This window comes from Pipra filicauda, unplaced genomic scaffold (genome assembly GCF_003945595.2).
Source record: "Pipra filicauda isolate LSUMZ 115617 unplaced genomic scaffold, ASM394559v2 scaffold630_size309391_pilon, whole genome shotgun sequence".
Classification (NCBI taxonomy): Eukaryota; Metazoa; Chordata; class Aves; order Passeriformes; family Pipridae; genus Pipra; species Pipra filicauda.
Genome location: NW_024104788.1, coordinates 80,342 through 92,646, shown reverse-complemented (window position 1 = coordinate 92,646; position 12,305 = coordinate 80,342). Strand labels below are relative to the sequence as shown.

The following is a 12,305-nucleotide window of genomic DNA, read 5'->3' as shown; positions in this document are numbered from 1 at the left end:
CGGTGCCGTGAGTCTGACTGGGCACAACTTGGAGCTGATTTACACCAAGAGCTCGAGGACTAAAGAGGCCACTTTGTCATCTGCAGCTGGGCCAGCTGAGCTGGAACAGGGGGGGTGTAAATATTCCCAGTGGAGCAGCCAGAGAGCTCCAATCTGGGAAAGTTTCACTGCTTAGCTCAGAGTCACTTTGGCTGCTCCTGAGGACGTTTTTGATAAATATGTAAAGCAGCAAAATAAGGCTTTTGCTGGTGTAAATGGGGGCACGAGGGGATGGCAGAAAGGGGCAGTCAGTCCCTGTGCCTTGCCTGTGAATTCCTGCTCCAGTCCAAGGACATGAACTCCTAAGAAACTCCAAATTTGCTGGTTTTAGGGTGGTTCTGCCACGCTGGTGGCACCTCAGCACCTTCTCCAGACCTGCTCCTCCGTTCCCCTCCCCAGAGACACTCCCCGGGTCACACAGGCAGCATCAGCTCACAGAAAGAATTCAGAGCTCCTCAAAATTCCCGGAAAAGAGGAATTCAGAGCTCCCGATGCACCTGAGTGTTCCCGGGGCTGGAACACAACCTCCAGGAGAGGTGAGTCCTTCAGAAATCAGGGAATAAACAACTCAAGCTCCAGAGGAGCCCGGCCTGCCACGGATTGCCTGGAGACAGCAGGGGGAATGTGACACGGGCATCGTGCCTGCCAGAGGGAAATTACATGGGGAGAGAGGTAGCACTGGAGGAGGGAGAGGATATTAAAAACAGAGCCTCATGTTTCAATGCCAAAATTATTAGGGAAGTGAAGGAAACAGGCAAGAAAAGCAGCATAATCCGTATCAGTCACTGGATGCTGCTCCACTGGGGGAGGCCGGAGGTGCCAAGGTTGAGGAGCCTGCCATTCATCATTTTTGATTTAGTGCTGCACAGACAAGGGGAACTTGCATGATACATGGGTTGTATATTCTTCTATTGATCCCTCAGACTTCGTTTGCTAAACTTACCATCCATCACCCCCCTCCCAGCCCCGCTCAGATCCCCCCAGAGAGGAGCCTAAATGGAAGCCACTGTCCTGTCTCTCAGGGCCAGGGTTCCAAATGGTTTGTGACAGCCAAGGATGTGGAGAACTGGGGTTGATCCACTCCCTTTGTGATGGATTGGCAGCATTTACAGTTATTTTCTCCGTGCTAGGGTGGCTCTTAGAAAGGGCAAGAGCAGCCTGGAGGAAGCTGTGCTCCCAATCCCACCGAGGTGAGACAAACTCATCCTGAGACAGGGAGGACTCACCCCACTAACACTTTATTCCACTTCCACGGAAATTAACTTTGAAAAACTACTAAAACAGAGCCCTGAGCTTTCTTTTGGACTCAGCCACGCTCTCAGCATCGGGTTGGGAAGGATGTTCCACCCCCCTCTGTCCCTCTCCCCTGCTCAGCCTGGATCCAGCCCCTTGCCAAGGAGCAGGGATGTCCAAGGGGGGGTACACAAAGAAGGACAGCTGGTGAAACAAGTGCTAATCCCCATGTCCACCTCCTTAATCTGTTTGCTCATGTATTATCCTGACCAGCAAGGACTATTTCTGGCCTCTGTTGGCCTGGCTGGGCACAGGGCTGGGTGGGCACAGGGACACTCGTGGCTCAGGCACCAATATAATCTGGAAGTGTGGTGAAGCTACTGCAAGTTTGGGGCTAAAGGGACATGTTTTTGTGATTGCCAAGTCATTTCTCAAGGTGTTGGGATCAGAATCACTAGGGAGGACAGGTTGGTGCTCATCTTTTGGGAGCTTTTTAAATGTTCACCAGAACCATTTCAACGCCCTTTGCTAAGGAAAAGCTCCCAGAACTCTTCTCCAGGGCTGGATTCTCAATCTATGGAAAGAGGAAGGTTCTTTTAGAATCACAGAATGGTTTGGGCTGGAAGGGACCTTAAATACCATCTCATTTCACCCCCTGCCATGGGCAGGGGCACCTTCCACTAGCCCAGGTTGCTCCAAGCCCCATCCAGCCTGGCCTTGGACACTTCCAGGGATGGAGCAGCCACAGCTCCTCTGGGCACCCTGTGCCATGAGAGCATCAGGGGCAGAATGGGGTGGTATCAATACCCTCTCCATACCCAGCAGTTATTTCTCTGTTGCCCCATCCCAAGCAGGAACAAGCCCTGAAGTCACTACCAGACAAAACTCAGGGAAACCAGGGGCAGTTTAGCCCCAAACAAGGACTAAAGAAAGAAAACATCAATGAATCGTTTCAGGATTCATCTCCCACATGTCCAGCCATCATTTTCCTCTGCTGGGCTCTGCAAAACGTCTCATGAAAGCATTGATGGACCTGACAGCCCCAAATCCATCATCTGAATTCTTCCAGCAGCTCTGGAACGATCTCTGCAGAAATCCCCCCAAAGCTTCTTCTCCCCCCACCCCTTTCTTGTAAAAGATGCAGATGTTAAGAACACAAAGCATTATTCATTTCCTCCCTTTTCTGACATTTTCAGGTATAAAAAAAAAAAAAAAGGAAGTCAGGTATGAAGGGGACGAGCAGGTTAAGAGCAATCTGTCCGTGCTCAATGAGAGGGAGAAAAAAAGAGAAGTGAAATTGTACATTATTAGATGATCTCCAGTTGCCCTCTCAGCGCAAGCAAGAGCCACATTAGGAGGCAGGGAGAGTTTAAAAGCCTCTAAATGGCTCCAAGGGAGAGGAGCTTGCTGGGGGAGGGAGAAATGCTGCTGCCTGCCAGGTTACACACCAGGAAATCTCAGAGTTTAGGAGGAAGCTGGAGAAGGGTTGTCAGAAAAAGGTGTTTGGCCAACTATAAAAACTGAGTCCTGCTTGTGTGAGGATTAAACAACCAGCAGCAACTGCCACGTCAACATGGGACGGGCAAAGAAAAGGCTCCAAACACCCAGCTTGGAGCTGAGAGGGACAGAAAGCAGATGCTGAGTGTGCCTTGGGCTGGAACAGCCCAGGGAGCTGCGATGGGCTCAAGGTAAAAGCACATCCAGGACACGGCCAGAAATAACCTTGTTTGGAGGAACAGCCAGGATATAAAAGTTATATGTTTAGGGGGGGGGGGGAAATAAAAATAAAAGCTCTGTTCACCTCTTACCAAAGAGCTCCCCAATTAACCAATTAGTGGGAGGTAGCTCAGAGCAGCAGCATCCCTGGCTTGGCTATTACAGCTGAGCATTGCAGGGCCTGCTAATGGGAGATAAATTCCTATCTGGGAAATTGGATGCAATTAGAGTCATTTTAGCGACAGTTTGCAATGGAACTGACCTTTGCTTTCACAAGCAGGGGTCCAACAGAGATATTATGTTTAATAACATTTTATTTGTTGTGGCAGGAAGCTTTTGTGTTTGCAAGTACCAGAATAACTTAAGCTAAGCAAAAAAAAAAACAAACAAAAAACCCACCCAAACATGACGGGAACTGGGGTTTGGAGAATGGTCTGAGATTTAAAACTCCTAAATTCTCGTCTCATCTTTGTCATCAACTCAGTGTGACAGTGACTTGGCCTTGCTATGACTTCTTTGACCCATCATTAAGGCTTGGCTGACTCAAAAATCCCTTGTAGGTCCCAAATTTGCCCTTCTTCCTATTTGGCACTTCCATTCTTTGGTGGTGGCACCTCCCCAGCTCTCACAGGCAATGAGAGCCCACCTTGTGAGGTGAGCTGAGCACTCTGCTGGGAAATCAAACCATCCCTAAGGGGAAGTTCTTGTATTAGGATGAATATTAGGAGTCTTTTCCAAGCCTGTTTTCCACAGCAGATGCACAGGGCAGTCCTTGGGTAGCACCTGAAAGGCACTGCCATTGCAGGGGGACTTTAACCACCACAGCCATAAATAACACCATTGTCTGCACCCACTCACAACTGGGGGACATCAAAACCAGCTCCCCTGGTATTTTCAAGCTTATACACCTCGTTCCCTTCTGCTCTGCTGTTCTGTGCTCCCCAGTCAGCCATTTAACCCCAGGGTCTGCAGCTACCAGGCAAAACTCTCACAAGTCTGGCATCGTGGGCTTAATACACAAAGTGCTTATTTTAAACACAGACTGATGGCTTTTCTCCCAGATAATGATGATTGATTCTGTTTTCCATCCTTTGTCAAGGCTCAGCACATGCCTAGAATTTTAACTAGTCCTTCTTCTGATACTTCCATGCATCCATCTGTTCCCCTGGATCTCTCTCGGTCTCCTGCTTTAAATAATGAACTTTGCTATGCTCAGAACAATCTATTAATAAATAACAATCTCAGAGATTACACAAACCAATTAATAGTAAAGCAGCATCAGGAACTGAAGTGATAGATGCTGCTGAAGAGGGGAGGTGTGAGAGGGTGGTGGAGCTGCCAGTCCTTGTACACACAGGATTAGCAGAACCCCCAACAATAGCTGGGGGCAAACTTGTGCAAACAGTGCCCTGAACAAACTCAGGGGAGTTCAGCACCCACACACTTCTGTGCCAATTGTGCCAGGGAGGGAGCAGGACTGGGTTAATTCCAGCATTCTCCAACACAAAGTGAGGTTTTGGTTGCAGCTGCAGCTCAGGAATATCCAGGAGCAAGTGCAGCTCACGGAGCACTGAGAACACAACACCACCAGTGAGCTTTTCCTCTTTAACCTGTGGTTTGAATGTAGCACAACTGACCTGCTAAAAGACAAAGATCATCTAAATCTGCCCTGTCCTTCTCCCTGTGTTCCAGCTCCCCTTTGCACTGACACAGCGGAACCCAGCTGGGATGGGACCATCCCACACCCCAAATTAAGGTTTGCTCACGTTCTCTGGTGACACACGAAGCAAATGATGACAAACACAAGCAGCAAAAGCTGCAGGTGACATATGGGACACCTGCTGTCCCCTGGGACACATGCTGTCCCCTCAGCCAGGCAGCTCAGTGGCCAGGACTGAGTTCCCTGTTGCCAACACGAAGGGACAGGAGCCTCTGTGGAGAGACTGAGCCCATCTGTGGGCCGGCAGTGCAGGGAGAGGGAACATTCCCCTGGATGCCAGGAGGGCTCTGCAGGGCTATCCCGCTCTCCATAACCATCACACATGGACAGCACTGTTCCCTGCACTGGCTGGGCGCTTAGGAAGGGTCTAAACCTTAGGCTGAGCTCCGTTTTTGCTTCACTGTGTCTCAAGCACACACTTAACACGTTCAGCTGAACGCTCTGCCAACACCCTCGTTTACTGCGTTTGCCGTCTCGTTTGTTCCTTTCATTTTTGCTCTTCGTTCTCCTGTCCTCTCCTCCTTTCCCTTTCATTTCTCAGTGCAGCTCCTGTGGGTTTTTTTCCCCCTCATCTCTCCTCCTCTCTGCCCTTCATAATGACTTAATCTGGCAGGCAGTGTGACAAGCGAGCGAATCGAACACGGAGTTTTCCTGCACTCCAGATTCATTTGAAGATCTCTCCCCGACGCAGCTCTGAAACCCCAGATTCAATTTCCCTCTGACATAATAACAGAATTAGTCTCATATTGTCGTACATAAATTACTCACAAGCCCCGTGTCAGGAGGGAAGGGAAGAGGGAAAAGAGACAAGAGCAGGATTCAAAGGAAGGTGTGACTGTGACAAGCGACAACAGAATAACAATAGGGGACCAGTGGGTGACATCGATCACATGTGACAAACAGGGACAAAGCCATCTCTGTATCAAACAGCAGAATTATTTACCTCTTCTTCTCTCAGCCCTTGAGCCATTCAACCTCATACTGAGGATTTCTGTGTCTTGCCAAAGACACATGAAGTCTAAATAACCCTCGGATTGAAAAATATTGTATCTCTCTCAGTCGAGTGGGGTGGGTTTTTTTTTTATTCTTCTTCACAAGACACCATTCATGGGAACATCCCTGCTGGCCTGAGCTGGGAGAAAGGCTGGGATAGAGCCCAGTGGGAGCAGGCCTGGCTCAGGAGGTGGCAGGCTCTCAGTGGCAGTAACATTGACAGCATTCACACAAAAAAAGACAAGCAGCAAACCAGCACAAACTCCTCTGCCTTCACATGCTGCCCTTTAATTCTTCACTCTGCCTCCTGCACCGGGAGCAATCAGCTGGGTCTGGAGCTCTGAGACAGCACTGCTGACTACAAAACATTCAATATTTGTGATTGAACACTGCTTCTCCCTGTTTGGTTTTTTTTCCCCTGCCTGCCTCCCTGCTCTGATGTCCCACAGTACAGCAGTGATGTTGTCACTGCTGGTTGTCATTTGAATGTCACTGTGCCACGGGAAGAGACACTCCACGGAAAGGATCTGAATTCTCCTGAGCAGCAGCACCTGAGACTTCACATCACATCTCGCTCCTCATCCACCAAAGTGCTCCTGGTAATGAAGCAGCCTGACCTAAACAGAGACAGCTTGGAATTTTCAAGGAATCTCAACAACCTGATGTCCTTTTCTTTTGGTCTTTCAGCAGGCAGCAAATTGGCACTTTGCAAGCGAATACAGAAGGTGAAATGTGGAAGGTGTCAGCAAAAGGCACTTGAGTGAGCAATTCAGAGCTGTGGGATGTATCAGGTCAGAAAATGGTACTATCTATGACACTCCAGTGTGCTTTAAAGCCCTCCAATTAACTGCACTCTTTGAGGTTGGGCAGCTGACACGACGCTCACAAACCCCAGGAATCCCAAAGCTCGAGCATCACTTCCCGTGGGTGTTTCTAAGGGGGAGAAGGCACTGAACACTTTCATTTTCTGTGTAAATATTGGCACCCCTACATGCCCCCAAAAGGATTCTGAGAGCCCCTGAGTTTCTAAACACCAGGAGGGAGGAAGGTGCAGACCACAGTCACCTGCAGAGCAATAAGGATCAGCCTCAGGGATGCTGAACTTCACACCAAAGCCAGGTTTTATTTGCCTGTTGACAGAGTGAATGGCTTTGTTGGTCTTTCCAACCCAGCTCTGAGACAGTAAAGGTCTCTCTAATCGAGCAAAGGCAGAACGAAAACTGGTGGCTTAAAGCTGAAACTAAAGAAATCCAGGTTGGAAGCAGGACATGCTTTATGGTTTTTTTTTTTTCCAACAGAGGATGTGGATTTTGCCCCTCAGTGTCTTCAGTCAAAACTGCCCAACTCCATCTTAAACATACACACACACACACACACACACACACAAAAGAATAAAAACAAACCCAGAACTCTTAATCAGGATAAATTACAAGCTAGATGAGGATTATCAATATTTTTCCTGCTCAGTTACACAGCAGGCAGGAGCATCTGACCCTAATGTCCTTTTTGCTTTTAAAAATTTGCAGAAAGTTTAACTGATCTTTGGATCCCCCACTGTTTTGGCTTAAGAATAACTTGGGGAGGGGGGGGGAACCACAACAAAACCAAGGTTAGCAAATTTGAACTATTAAACAAACAGCATTTGTTGAGAGTCCCATAACAGCTGGATTTGCTCATAGCTGCTTTGACACCCTGGCAAAATCCATTTCTCAGCATTTTCCTCATTAAAAGGAGCTTGGTTTTATATACTCTGCCATGAAAAATTAAGCAGGTTTTCCAGAAATAGTAATGAGCTAAATTGGCAAAGAAGACAAGTCATTTCCACCTAAGTGCACTTTTTTTTTTGCCTCTTCCAGAGCAGCCCTCACTAGGCAGTGGTTCTTTCTCCATCCAACATCCCCAGACAAATCCTTTCTTCTCAGTTTGCTTTGGAAAGGGAGGAAGGGAGGGTCCCAGAGCTCAGGGAGTCTTAAAGAGCAGCAAGACTGATTCAGGTGGGGCTTTAGGAAGCACCAAATAATAGGAGAGGAGCACTGGGACTGCCAAGAGCAGGAGCTCCCCCTCAGCCTGGAGATCCTTGCAAACCCAAACACGTGCTGGAATTTCACCTGCTCTGCAGCTCTGCCCCTATCAAACCATGTCATTTTGGTGCCTAAGTCTTTCCACACAACAGGGAACGTAACTACACCCAGGTTTGAAAGCAAAGTTTGCTCTGCTGGGCTGACTTTGAAACCACCTTGTCCCAGGTAGAACATCCCCCATTCCCTTCCAGGAACGGGGATTCTCCCTCCCCAGAACGGAGGGAACTTTGCCCAGCAGGAGCCTGGGAGATCTCTGTCCCTCCTCCTCCTTCCCCCTTCCATGAATAACGTCAGCCATTGACCTTTTCAAGCACAGCACTTGCTGTAAAATACGGCTGTTCCAGTTCTCACCAGTGCCAGTGGAGGAAGGGGCTGGGGGAGAGTCTCCAGCCTGCTGGCACAGCAGATAAAAGGGCTCCGTGGTTCTAACAACCTACCAGGAAGTTTTATGACTGTATCCCTGGCATTTAAAATTAATACAGTTATTAAGAGAGAGATTGTTTTACAGCTTAATGGCTTTTTAACAAGGTGAATGCCACGAGCCTCTGACTGAGAGGAGGAAAGGGGAAAAGGAGCTTGGAGGGGCTCTGGGCACTTGTGCCTCTTGAAAGGGATCCTCAGTGACAGGAGCTGTGAGGAGCAGCTGAAATCCAGTGAAAACTGGATTTTAATGTGTCACCTGTGCATTATTAACCCCCTGACTGTGGTACAGGAGTCCCCAGAGAGGGGAGAAACAGGAGAGAATCAGTCCAAAGGTGCCTCCAACCCAGTGTGGTGACAGGATGGGGAGGGACTACCCCCTGAGCAGCTGGAGCTTCACCTGTGCTTTCAGCCCCTCTTTCCTGCCCTTGTTCCCTTGGCTGTTCCAGAAGTATCTCACCAAAAAACAGTACTTGTTTGTCTGAGCAGTTTCTGCCTAAAACTCCAAAAATCAGCCCTGGAGCTGAAGCCCAGAGATGAGGAGCCTGTATTGATTTTAATTCACTGCACTTTATTGCTGCATTTAACCAGAAGATTCTTTTTTTTTTTTTTTTTTTTTTTTAATTCTATACATGAATCAAGAAGTAAGAAACACCAGTTCTGCCACTGGCTGGATGGCTGCTAAAACATTGTCTGCAAGGGCCACCAGATTGATTTCTGCTCCCCTGGGCATGGCTCTGTTCACATCAACATCCCTAAAAAAAAAAAATCCAAGATGTGTTGCATCTTGCAGGGGCTGCAAGTTTGAATTGCTGGTCCCAAAAGCAGCCTCAGGGAGCTGGATTCTCTCTCCTTGCTTGCACTGGTTTAGACTGGCATTAGCTTTGCTAGAAGCAGGTTGCTTTCAAACCCGGGTGTAGTTACATTCCTCCTTGTGTGGAAAGACTTAGACACCAAAATGACATTGTTTGATAGAAGCAGAGCTGCAGAGCAGGTAAAACACTGCCCAGTAGGACAGGGAGGTCCATCTCTGGCAAACCACTGAGCTCCCAAGCCCCTGGAATCTTAATTCCAGATGCACTGGATGCTTTTAGCTGCGACAGTGAGATTTGCTGGCCCGTGGCCATCCAAGCAGGCACTTTGCCTCCTGCCATAACAATAACTACATTATTTGCAACATCACAAATCTTTACCTCATCTGCAATCGAGCCCAGAGAAGGACATGGATCATCAGCTAAGTCATTAATAAAGGTATTGAGTAGCTGTGGACCAAAATAATCCATCCCCGGGGAAGGTGCTTTAAACAACCTTCCCCATTGATGCTCTTCCCTCAACAGCTGCATCCCGAGCTCTCATCCATCTCACGCTCACCCCATTAATCCCACCTCATGGAAGTTTTTCTTACTCAAAATGTCAGGTGATGCCCAGTCAAATGCCTTGGAGGGAGCCAGGGATACGCTGCCAGCCCTGCTGCCTGCCCCAGGCAGGGGTGGCACATCAGGCAGATCAGAGCAGCCAACAGGTCTGGCTGACGAGACCGACGCTGTGCTGACTCACAGCCTTTTCAGTTTTATCCTCTGGTTTGTTCTTGCCACGCTCCCAGGTCAGCCATTCCTCTGGGTAACGGGGGTTTGACCTCCCACTGCTGCTCTCACCATCTGGCTTTGGCTCTTTTTGCCCTCACTGAAGCCCTGCAGACCTCAGGAGGGCTCGGCAGAACGTCTCGGAGCAAGGGCTGCCTGAAAGGGCTTTCACCTTCAGCTGAGCAACCACACGGGCACGTGCCGTGGGCAGACACACATCCCTCACCTTTCCAAAGGCTTTATTAGCTAATGCAGCTCCAAGGCTCCCAGACACCAGGGCTGGCTTGGATCCAGCCCCAGCAGCACAAGGGCAGGGTGAGCTCACGTCTGTCTGCAGCCGTCCCCGAGGATGTTCCAGCAGAGAGGGAGGAATTTAAATTAACACCTTGGTTCCTAAGGAGGTTTCAGTGCCTCCATGAGCAGAGTAGAGCCATAGAATCGTGGATTGGAAGGGACCTTAAAGCTCATCTCCTTCCACCCCCTGCCATGGGCAGGGACACCTTCCACCAGCCCAGGGACACCTTCCACCAGCCCAGGTTGCTCAGACCCCCCTCCAGCCTGGTCTTGTGCACAACACAGCTGAGTATCAGCTCAAAGGACAGGAAAAGTTTCCTTTTTTGGCTCTTTTAGGTTCTCTGACGCACAAAACTGTGTACAAAAATATCTATTATTGAGATAATAGAAATAAGGTGACGCAAATCATCTTTCAATCAAGAATCAAACTGCTCTGCTTCTTTTTGTCCCTGCATTACACACCCAGAACGTCTGTGGAAGCTGCCAAATCTAACCTCAGCTTACCTATATAACTGGGGAGGAGGAAGCTGCCTTTATTCCAGGCTTCTCAATCTCCTGTGTTACTCCTTCCTAAAATTCCTAAACCCTTTGGAAAAGCTGCCACCCTCACAAAACCAGATAAAATCTGGAGAGATTTTATTTCCAGGCCGTGACTTGGCAGGAGATCTCCTCCTTTTGGTGAGCATGACCCAGCAGAGCAGTGGTTAAATTTAGCATAATCATTAAAAAAAGGGGGCCTGTTCACCTGTCTGGAGTGAAAGGTGCAGGTGCTGACACTTCAGGATGGAGATGTCAATGTTTCCCCCGTTCCCCTCATCCTGCCCCATCTCCCAAAACGCTGAGCACTGAGCCATGCAGGACCAAAAACAGCAAAGCAAAGCACCTCTTTGCTTTGCAGGCAGCAGGCTCTCCAAAAATCCTTTGCGAGGAGAGAGAATAAATAAGCTCTGAATGACACAGTTTTTAACAACAAAATCATTCCACGGACAGAGTGTGTAATGAGTTCCAGTCAGAGCAAGTTATAGAGGAATAATTTTCTAGTACCTGGAGCTAGCAACCACTTCATGGATGCTTTTTATTCCTAGGTTGTAAATTGATTTTATACATCATTTATCAATGGAGGCCTGGCTATATAATAGGTATATTTTAATATTTATGCCTCTCCACCCGCATGCTCAGCAAACAAATGGGAACAATAGGACATGGTTGGTGTTACAAGTCACTGGGATATCTCCCCCTGCTCCCAGGTAAGGGTGATGGAGGTCTGCAAGTGACAGATAAACCCAGGGAAATTTGATTACGTGATGCATAAAGAATGACTGAAGAGGATTAGAGAAGTGCTGAGGGCTTAAGTTTTGTGTTGCATTTCCATATATTGCCTTTACAAGCCAAAGGCACCGGAATCCTCAGGGGGACAGGCACGGAGACAACCCTGCCCGTCCCCGGGGCTGCAGGTCCCCAGCACGGGCAGTGGGTGGGGGAGTCCCAAGGTGAGCCCCGGAGGCACTGAGGGATGTGCTCCGGCACCCCGGGATAATTCCTCCGAACCGCGCTGAACGGAACAGTCTGAATGCAGGGGGCACAAAAGGCACGTCCCCGCTTTGGGGAAGGGAGGTGGCTTCTTTCTGTGGGTAAAATCCGGCAGCAAACTGTCCTTGCAGCTCCTCCAAGCACTGCCCTGCCCCTCCTTTTGAGCTCCCCCACCATAACTTGCAGTTTCGGCTGCTTCCCAGGTACACCACCATCCCGAAGGTTTTCCAAAACATTTCCCGCCTCTGTTTGTTTTCATTAAGTCTCTAAGTCAAACTTCGAGTCCCTTCCCTCGTGCTCGGGCTATCAACTCTATTACAGAGCACTCAAACAGGACTCCTGCAGCAAGATCTCGTGCTGAACCCCATTGCTCCAGGGAGGAATCATTAATATTCAGCAGAGAAAGCAGGAAAATACATTTACTCCCTGCTCACAGCTAAAGCTGTTCTTCAGGCAGCTGCTTAATCTGTGGTCACCGTGCTATTTACTCCCAGGAAGGAGATGAATACTCAGAGCTCTCAAGCTGGTTCAGTTTCAGAAAAACAGACTTAATTTAGACTTAATTCATGGTCGGGTAAGTCAGAAGCACGTTCACAGGCTAACAAAACCTCTGTCCTTTCTGTGACAGTGCACTCCTCCAGAGCCATAAACAGAGGGAGTTACACTCCACGGATTCCAACCGCACTAATTATCTCC

At 48.7% G+C, this 12,305-nt stretch overlaps 1 long non-coding RNA gene across 1 annotated transcript; it reads left to right on the top strand.

Annotated features, from left to right (window-relative positions):
* The first annotated feature begins 1,173 nt into the window (after nucleotides 1-1,173).
* LOC113986218 lies at nucleotides 1,174-6,486 on the top strand. The gene is made up of 3 exons (XR_003540109.2): nucleotides 1,174-1,229; nucleotides 6,151-6,300; nucleotides 6,389-6,486. It is a non-coding gene; the product is annotated as an uncharacterized LOC113986218 (long non-coding RNA).
* Nucleotides 6,487-12,305: the final 5,819 nt, after the last annotated feature.